Source organism: Macaca nemestrina, chromosome 3 (assembly GCF_043159975.1).
Source record: "Macaca nemestrina isolate mMacNem1 chromosome 3, mMacNem.hap1, whole genome shotgun sequence".
Taxonomy (NCBI): Eukaryota; Metazoa; Chordata; class Mammalia; order Primates; family Cercopithecidae; genus Macaca; species Macaca nemestrina.
The window spans coordinates 53,286,163-53,293,848 of record NC_092127.1 but is presented as its reverse complement, the minus strand read 5'-3'; the positions used below and the strand labels follow the sequence as shown (position 1 = coordinate 53,293,848).

The 7,686-nt window shown below is 38.4% G+C and overlaps 1 pseudogene; it reads left to right on the top strand.

Annotated features, from left to right (window-relative positions):
• The first annotated feature begins 4,573 nt into the window (after positions 1–4,573).
• Positions 4,574–5,229, top strand: LOC105486065 (small ribosomal subunit protein eS8 pseudogene; annotated as a pseudogene).
• The last annotated feature ends 2,457 nt before the right edge of the window (positions 5,230–7,686 follow it).

The following is a 7,686-nucleotide window of genomic DNA, read 5'->3' as shown; positions in this document are numbered from 1 at the left end:
ATATTATGACTTCCATTGTATCTTTTTTCATGCGTCACAAGTGTAGAAAAAAAAGTGTTCAGTTCTTAAACCTTGCTTTAGATTGATATTTTCTGATACAATTGATTATTTAAATATTTTATACCGAGATTTACAAAACCATTTTTGTCTCTGTGTCTATGAACAAATATATATGTACATATATTTATTGTAAGTTGTTTTGTAAATAAATATTGTAGTTAGGAAGTCTAAGGACTCCAGCAGGAATGTAGTATTTTATCGAGATTCGTGTGCTTATTTTTGATGCCTGATGAGTTGAGCTTTTTTTTTTTCCCCTTTTCTTTTCTGCCGAGTTCACTTTTCATCTGCTCCGCAAGTCTCAGTGTACTGTCAGTGTTTCATATGAAGTATCAAATATTCACAAACAAAAATAACATGTTCTTCACAAAATTCTGACAGCACCAGCAACTGAGAAACACAGTACTTTCAATCACATCATTTTCTTTTTTCTTTTTCTTTCTTATCTATATTTTTCCCAATTTTTCACAGAGAAAACCTCATTATTCAAGCAGTTACTCAAGGCCTATAGCTCTGGTGCTTCAAATAAATCCCACCAATAATTTATTCCAATTCCACAGTTCACCTTGTCTCCCTGATTAAGAAACAGATACACAATACCCATCAAATACCCCAACAGTCACTCCTCAATGCTATCCTTATAAAAACGCAGGCAGGATTAGCTGGGCTTCGTTTTGCAGAACGAAGTGGGGTCTCTTTCACTTGGGATCTGAGCCAGAGTATTAAGTTATTGATGCCCAGTAAAATTACCACATTTTATTCCACAGAAAACAGGCATTGAATGAATAGTGTCTCAATCAACATAAAGCTTTGGAACTTTGTTGCATGGTTGTGAGAATAGCTCCTTTGTCTAGACATTTTCAACTATGAATTATCCAGACTAAACATCATGCCAGTACCCACATGTTGGTAGACACAGGAAAGCTGGAGCAAAAACAAATCCAGATCCCAGATGAAACCATGTCTGTTTTCTGAACTCCTTCCAGCACTTTCACTTGAATGAATCAATAAATTTTCTTCATTCTTTAATATTTCATAATTGGGTTTTCTGTTAGTTTTCAATTATAAGCAACAAATTTGCAATAAATGGTGGATCAAAACACAGTATTTCTTAACCACTTATAGGTCCTGTTAAATTGAAATTTCTTAAAAGGTCTGCTGTGGACATTCCTTTGATAATTTTACAGTTTCTAATGATCTCATTTTAATATTTATCTCTTTATTGAAATTCCTATTTTCAATTGGAAATTCCTACTATTAGCATTACTATGATAATTTAGAGTATATTTTCAATTTTCTGAATCTTGCAAAAGTTGTCATTTAAATTGCTTATATATATATACTTGAAAAAATGAAAATAATATTGTAAACACTAAAAATTTTATTATTCATAGGAATCTAATATTTTGACAATTTCATTACATTTTCAGATTAATGTGTTATATCACCTAACACTATATATTGGAAACAGAGTCCATAGCATAAATTAATAAGCTAGTGAGAAATTTGGTATAAAATATAACTCTTGTTAGAAAGAATATTTGGAAAACTACGCATCTTGGATTTGAAAATTTTTATCAAAACATATGTGGTAATATATTGAGAAAAGTCACCCGTTTCTTTCAATATGGTTTGTTTGTTCAAATGTAACCCAAATTATTCTTTTTTTTTAAATTATTTCTTAAGGATTGTGCTCTTGACGTCAAGTCTAAAACTCTTTTAATACCATGCGTTGCCATAGGTCCCAAAGATGTCCCCCTTTATTTTCTTCTGAAATTTTTAGATTTTTACTTATAAAATTTAATTTTATGAATTACTTTGAGTTAATTTCTGTGGTATAAGCTTAGCTCAACTTTTATTTATTTGCCTCTGGATATCCAATTATTCCAGCACCATTTGTTTCAAAGGCCTTCTTCCTGAGTTGTATTGTACTTTTTAAAAAAATACGTTTGTCAAAAAAATTGTATTGTACTTTTGTCAAAAATAAGTTGGGCATATTTGATTGGGTTATTTACTGGTTTCTCTGTTCTGTACCATTGATCTATATTTCTATCTCTATACTAAAACAGTATAATCTAAATTATTATAGCTTATAGTAAATCTTAAAATCTTAAATCTTAGTTAAAATATATTCAGCACTTCAACCAGAATGCTTAACAAATATTATGTCCATTTACCTTAAAATTATTCAAAGTAATAAACAAAAGCAATGCATAAAAACAGATAATAGTCTGGGTGTGGTGGCTCACGCCTGTAATCCTAGCACTTTGGGAGGCGGAGACGGGAGAATCACGAGGTTGGGAGATCGAGACTACCCTGGCTAACACGGTGAAACCCTGTCTCTACTAAAAATACAAAAAATTCGCCGGACGTGGTGGTGGGCGCCTGTAGTCTCAACTACTTGGGAAGCTGAGGCAGGAAAATGGCGTGAACCCAGGAGGCAGAGCTTGCAGTGAGCTGAAGTTGCGCCACTGCACTCCAGCATGGCGACAGAGAGACACTCTCTTGAAAAAATAAAATAAAATAAAAGAGAGAGAGAGATAACAATTCCAGAACATCATTGATTCCTGGGCAAGATGGCCCAATGGGTACAGCTCCAGTCTGCAGCTCCCTGTAAGACGAACGCAGAAGGCAGGTGATATCTGCATTTCCAACTGAGGTACCGGATTCATCTCATTGGGACCGGTTAGATAGTGGATGCAACCCACCCAGGGCGGGCAGAGGCAAGGTAGGGCATCTCCTCAGGCATACAAGGGGCTGCGGACCTCCCTCCCCTAGTCAAGGGAAGCCGTGAGCGACCGTGCTATCCAGATACTATGCTTTTCCCACGGTTTTTGCAACTTGTGTGCTTACACGACCAAGGCTCTAGGTTTCAAGCACAAAACCAGGAAGGTGTTTAGGCACACACTGAGCTAGCTGCAGGAGTATTTTTTTTTTCCCCACACCCCAGTGGCACCTGGAACCTCAGGAAAACAGAGCCCTTCACTCCCCTGGAAAGGGGGCTGAAGCCAGGAAGCCAAGTTGTCTGGTTCAGTGGGTCCCACTCCCATGGAACCCAGCAAACTTAGAACTACTGGTCTGAAATTCTGGCTGACAGCACAGTAGTCTGAAGTCAACCTGGGATGATATAGCTTGGTGGGGAGAGGGGCATTCACCATTACTGAGGCTTGATTAGGGGGTTTTCCTCTCACAGTGTTAAGGAAGTTTGGACTGTGTGGAATTCACTGCAGGGTGGCAAAGCAGCTGTGACCAGACTGCCTCTCTAGATTCCTCCTCACTGTGCAAGGCATCTCTGAAAGAAAGGCAGCAGCCCCAGTCAGGGGTTTATAGATAAAATTATCATCTCTCTGGGACAGAGCACCCGGAGGAAGGGGCGGCTGAGGGTGCAGCAGAATTAAACGTTCCTTCCTGACAGCGCTGAAGACAGCAGCGGGGCCCGCGTCAGAAAGCGGGAAAGATCTAAAATGGACACCCTAACATCACAATTAAAAGAACTAGAGAAGCAAGAGCAAATTAAAAAGGCTAGCAGAAAACAAGAAATAACTAAGATCAGAGCAGAACTGAAAGAAATAGACATGAAAACCCTTTCAAAAAATAAATGAATCCAGGAGCTAATTTTTTGGAAAGATTAACAAAATAGATAGACGGCTAGCCAGGCTAATAAAGAAGAAAAGAGAGAATAATTAAATAGACACAATAAAAAATGATAAAGGGGATATTACCACTGATCCCACAGAAATACAAACTACCATCAGAGAATACTATGAACATCACTATGCAAATAAACTAGAAAATCTAGAAGAAATGGATAAATTCCTGGACACATACACCCCCTCAAGATTACATAAGGAAGAAGTCAAATCCCTGAATAGGCCAATAATAAGTTCTGAAATTGAGTCATTAATTAACAGCCTACCAACCAAAAAAAGCCCAGGACCAGGCAAATTCACAGCCGAATTCTACCAGAAGTACAAAGAGGAGCTGGTACCATTCCTTCTGAAACTACTCCAAACAATAGAAAAAGAGGGATTTCTCGCTAACTCATTTTACGAGTCCACCATCATCCTGATACCAAAACCTGTCAGAGACATAACAAAACAAGAAAATTTCAGGCCAATATCACTGATGAACATTGATGCAAAAATTCTCAATAAAATACTGGCAAACCAAATCCAGCAGCACATCAAAAAGTTAACTCACCACAATCAAGTCAGCTTTATCCCTGCGATGCAAGGCTGGTCCAACATATGCAAATCAATAAACAGAACCAATGACAAAAACCACATGATTATCTCAATAGATGCAGAAAAGGTCTTCCATGAAATTCAACACCTATTCATACTAAAAATACTTAACAAACTGGGTATTGATAGAACATGTCTCAAAATAATAAGAGCTATTAATGGCAAACCCACAGCCAATATCATACTGAATGGGCAAAAGCTGGAAGCATTCCCTTTAAAAATAGGCACAAGACAAGGATGCCCTCTCGTCTCTTTCCAGCCAGCGCCGAGCTATGGGCATTTCTCGGGACAATTGGCACAAGCGCCGCAAAACCGGGGGCAAGAGAAAGCCCTACCACAAGAAGCGGAAGTATGAGTTGGGGCGCCCGGCTGCCAACACCAAGATTGGCCCCGGCCGCATCCACACAGTCCGTGTGCGGGGAGGTAACAAGAAATACCGTGCCCTGAGGCTAGACATAGGGAATTTCTCCTGGGCCTCAGAGTGTTGTACTCGTAAAACAAGGATCGTGGATGTTGTCTACAATGCATCTAATAATGAGCTGGTCCGTACCAAGAATCTGGTGAAGAATTGCATCGTGCTTATGGACAGCACACCATACCGACAGTGGTACCAGTCCCACTACGCGCTGCCCCTGGGCCGCAAGAAGGGAGCCAAGCTGACTCCTGAGGAAGAAGAGATTTTAAACAAAAAAAGATCTAAAAAAATTCAGAAGAAATATGATGAAAGGAAAAAGAATGCCAAAATCAGCAGTCTCCTGGAGGAGCAGTTCCAGCAGGGCAAGCTTCTTGCGTGCATTGCTTCCAGGCCGGGACAGTGTGGCCGAGCAGATGGTTATGTGCTAGAGGGCAAAGAGTCGGAGTTCTATCTTAGGAAAATCAAAGCCCGGAAGGGCAAATAAATCCTCGTTTTGTCTTCACCCGTGTAATAAAGGTGTTTCTTGTTCTGTTCCCCGCCCCCCCCCCCCCCAAAAAAAAAAGGATGCCCTCTCTCACCACTCCTATTCAACACAGTATTGAAAGTTCTGGCCAAGGCAATCAGGGAAGAGAAAGAAATAAAGGGTATTTAAATAGGAAGAGAGAAAGCCAAATTGTCTCTGTTTGCAGATGACATGACTGTGTATTTAGAAAAGCCCATCATCACAGGATACAAAAATCAATGTGAAAAAATCACAAACATTCTATACACCAATAATAGACAAACAGAGAGCCAAATCATGAGTGAACTCCCATTCACAATTGCTACAAAGAAAATAAAATACCTGGGAATACAACTTACAAGAGAAGTGAAGGACCTATTAAAGGAGAATTACAAACCACTGTTCAAAGAAATAAGGGAGCACAAACAAATGGGAAAACATTTCATGCTCATAGATAGGAAGAAACAATATAGTGAAAACGGCCATACTGCCCAAAGAAATTTATAGATTCAATGCTATTTCCATCAAGCTGCCACTGACTTTCTTCACAGAATTAGAGAAAACTACTTTGAATTTCATATGAAACAACAACAACAACAAAAGAGCCCACACAGCCAAGACAATCCTAAGCCAAAAGAACAAAGCTGGAGGCATCATGTTACCTGACTTCAAACTATGCTATAAGGCTACAGAAACCAAAACAGCAGGGTACTGGTACCAAAACAGATACATAGACCAGTGGAACAGAAGAGAAGTCTCAGAAATAACTCCAAGCATCTACAAACATCTGATCTTTAACAAACCTGACAAAACAAGCAATGAGGAAAGGATTTCCTGTTTAATAAATGATGTTGGGAAAACTGGCTAGCCATATGCAGAAAACTGAAACTGGACCCCTTCCTTACATCTTATGCAAAACTTAATGCAAGATGGAATAAAGACTTGAATGTAAAACCTAAAACTATAAAAACCTTAGAACAAAACCTAGGCAATACCATGCAGGGCATAGGCATGGGCAAAGACTTCATCATTAAAACACCAAAAACAATTGCAATGAAAGCCAAAATTGACAAATGGGAGCTAATTAAACTAAAGAGCTTCTGTACACAAAAAGAAACTATCATCAGAGTGAACCTACAGAATGAGAGAAATTTTTTGCAATCTACCCATCTGACAAAGGTCTAATATCCAGAATCTACAAGGAACATAAAAAATTTTACAAGAAAAAAACCTAACAACCCCATCAAAAAGTGGGTGAAAGATATGAACAGACACTTCTCAAAAGAAGATATTTATTGTGCCACCTAACATATGAAAAAAGCTCATCATCACTGGACATTAGAGAAATGCAAATCAAAACTACAATGAGCTACCATCTTGCACCAGTCAGAATGTCAATCATTAAAAAGCTAGGAAACAACAGATGCTGGAGAGGATGTGGAGAAATAGCAATCTCTTCACACTCTTGGTGGGAGTGTAAATTAGTTCAACCATTGTGGAAGACAGTGTGGTGATTCCTCCAGGATCTAGAACTAGAAATATCATTTGATCCAGCAATCCCATTACTGGGTATGTACCCAAAGAATTATAATTCATTCTGCTATAAAGACACACGCACATGTATGTTTACTGCAGCACTGTTTACAATAGCAAAGACTTGGAACCAACCCAATTGCCAATCAATGATAGACTGGATAAAGAAAATGTTGCACATATAACTATGGAATACTATGCAGCCATAAAAAAGAATGAGTTCATGTCCTTTTCAGGGACATGGATGAAGCTGGAAACTATCATTCTAATCAAACTAGCAGAGGAACAGAAAGCCAAACACTGCATGCTCTCACACATAAGTGGGAGTCAATCAATGAGAACATATGGAAACAGGGAGGGGAACATCACACACAGGGGCCTGTCGGGGGTTAGAGGACAAGGGGGAGCAAGAGCATTAGGACAAATGCCTAATGCACGTGGCGCTTAAAACCTAGATGACAGGTTGATGGGTGCAGCAAACCACCATGACATATGTATACCTATGTAACAAACCTGCATGTTCTGCACATGTATCCCAGAACTTAAAGTATAATAATAATAAACAAATTCCAGAGTATCACATTAATCAGTATTATCAGCATCATCCTGTATCATGCAATTTGGCAAATTAAGCCACAAATTTAAAATGTCCATATTTTAAGATGGGCTTCTCATACCTTATAAGAAAAAAATGCTGTAGCTCAATGAGCAATATATCAAGGAGCACATGGCAAAAAATGTACACACATTCCACACATTTTTATCAATGCCTGTGCTTATTATTACTCAATGATATTTATATTAGTAAATGAATACAATGACTTTATATTTATAAAAAAATATGAATTTGCTTCACTCATGTGGTCATGCCTGACCAATTCTCATTAATAAAAGATTCTGGACTTCATCACAAAAGGGTTTCCTCTATAAAAGCA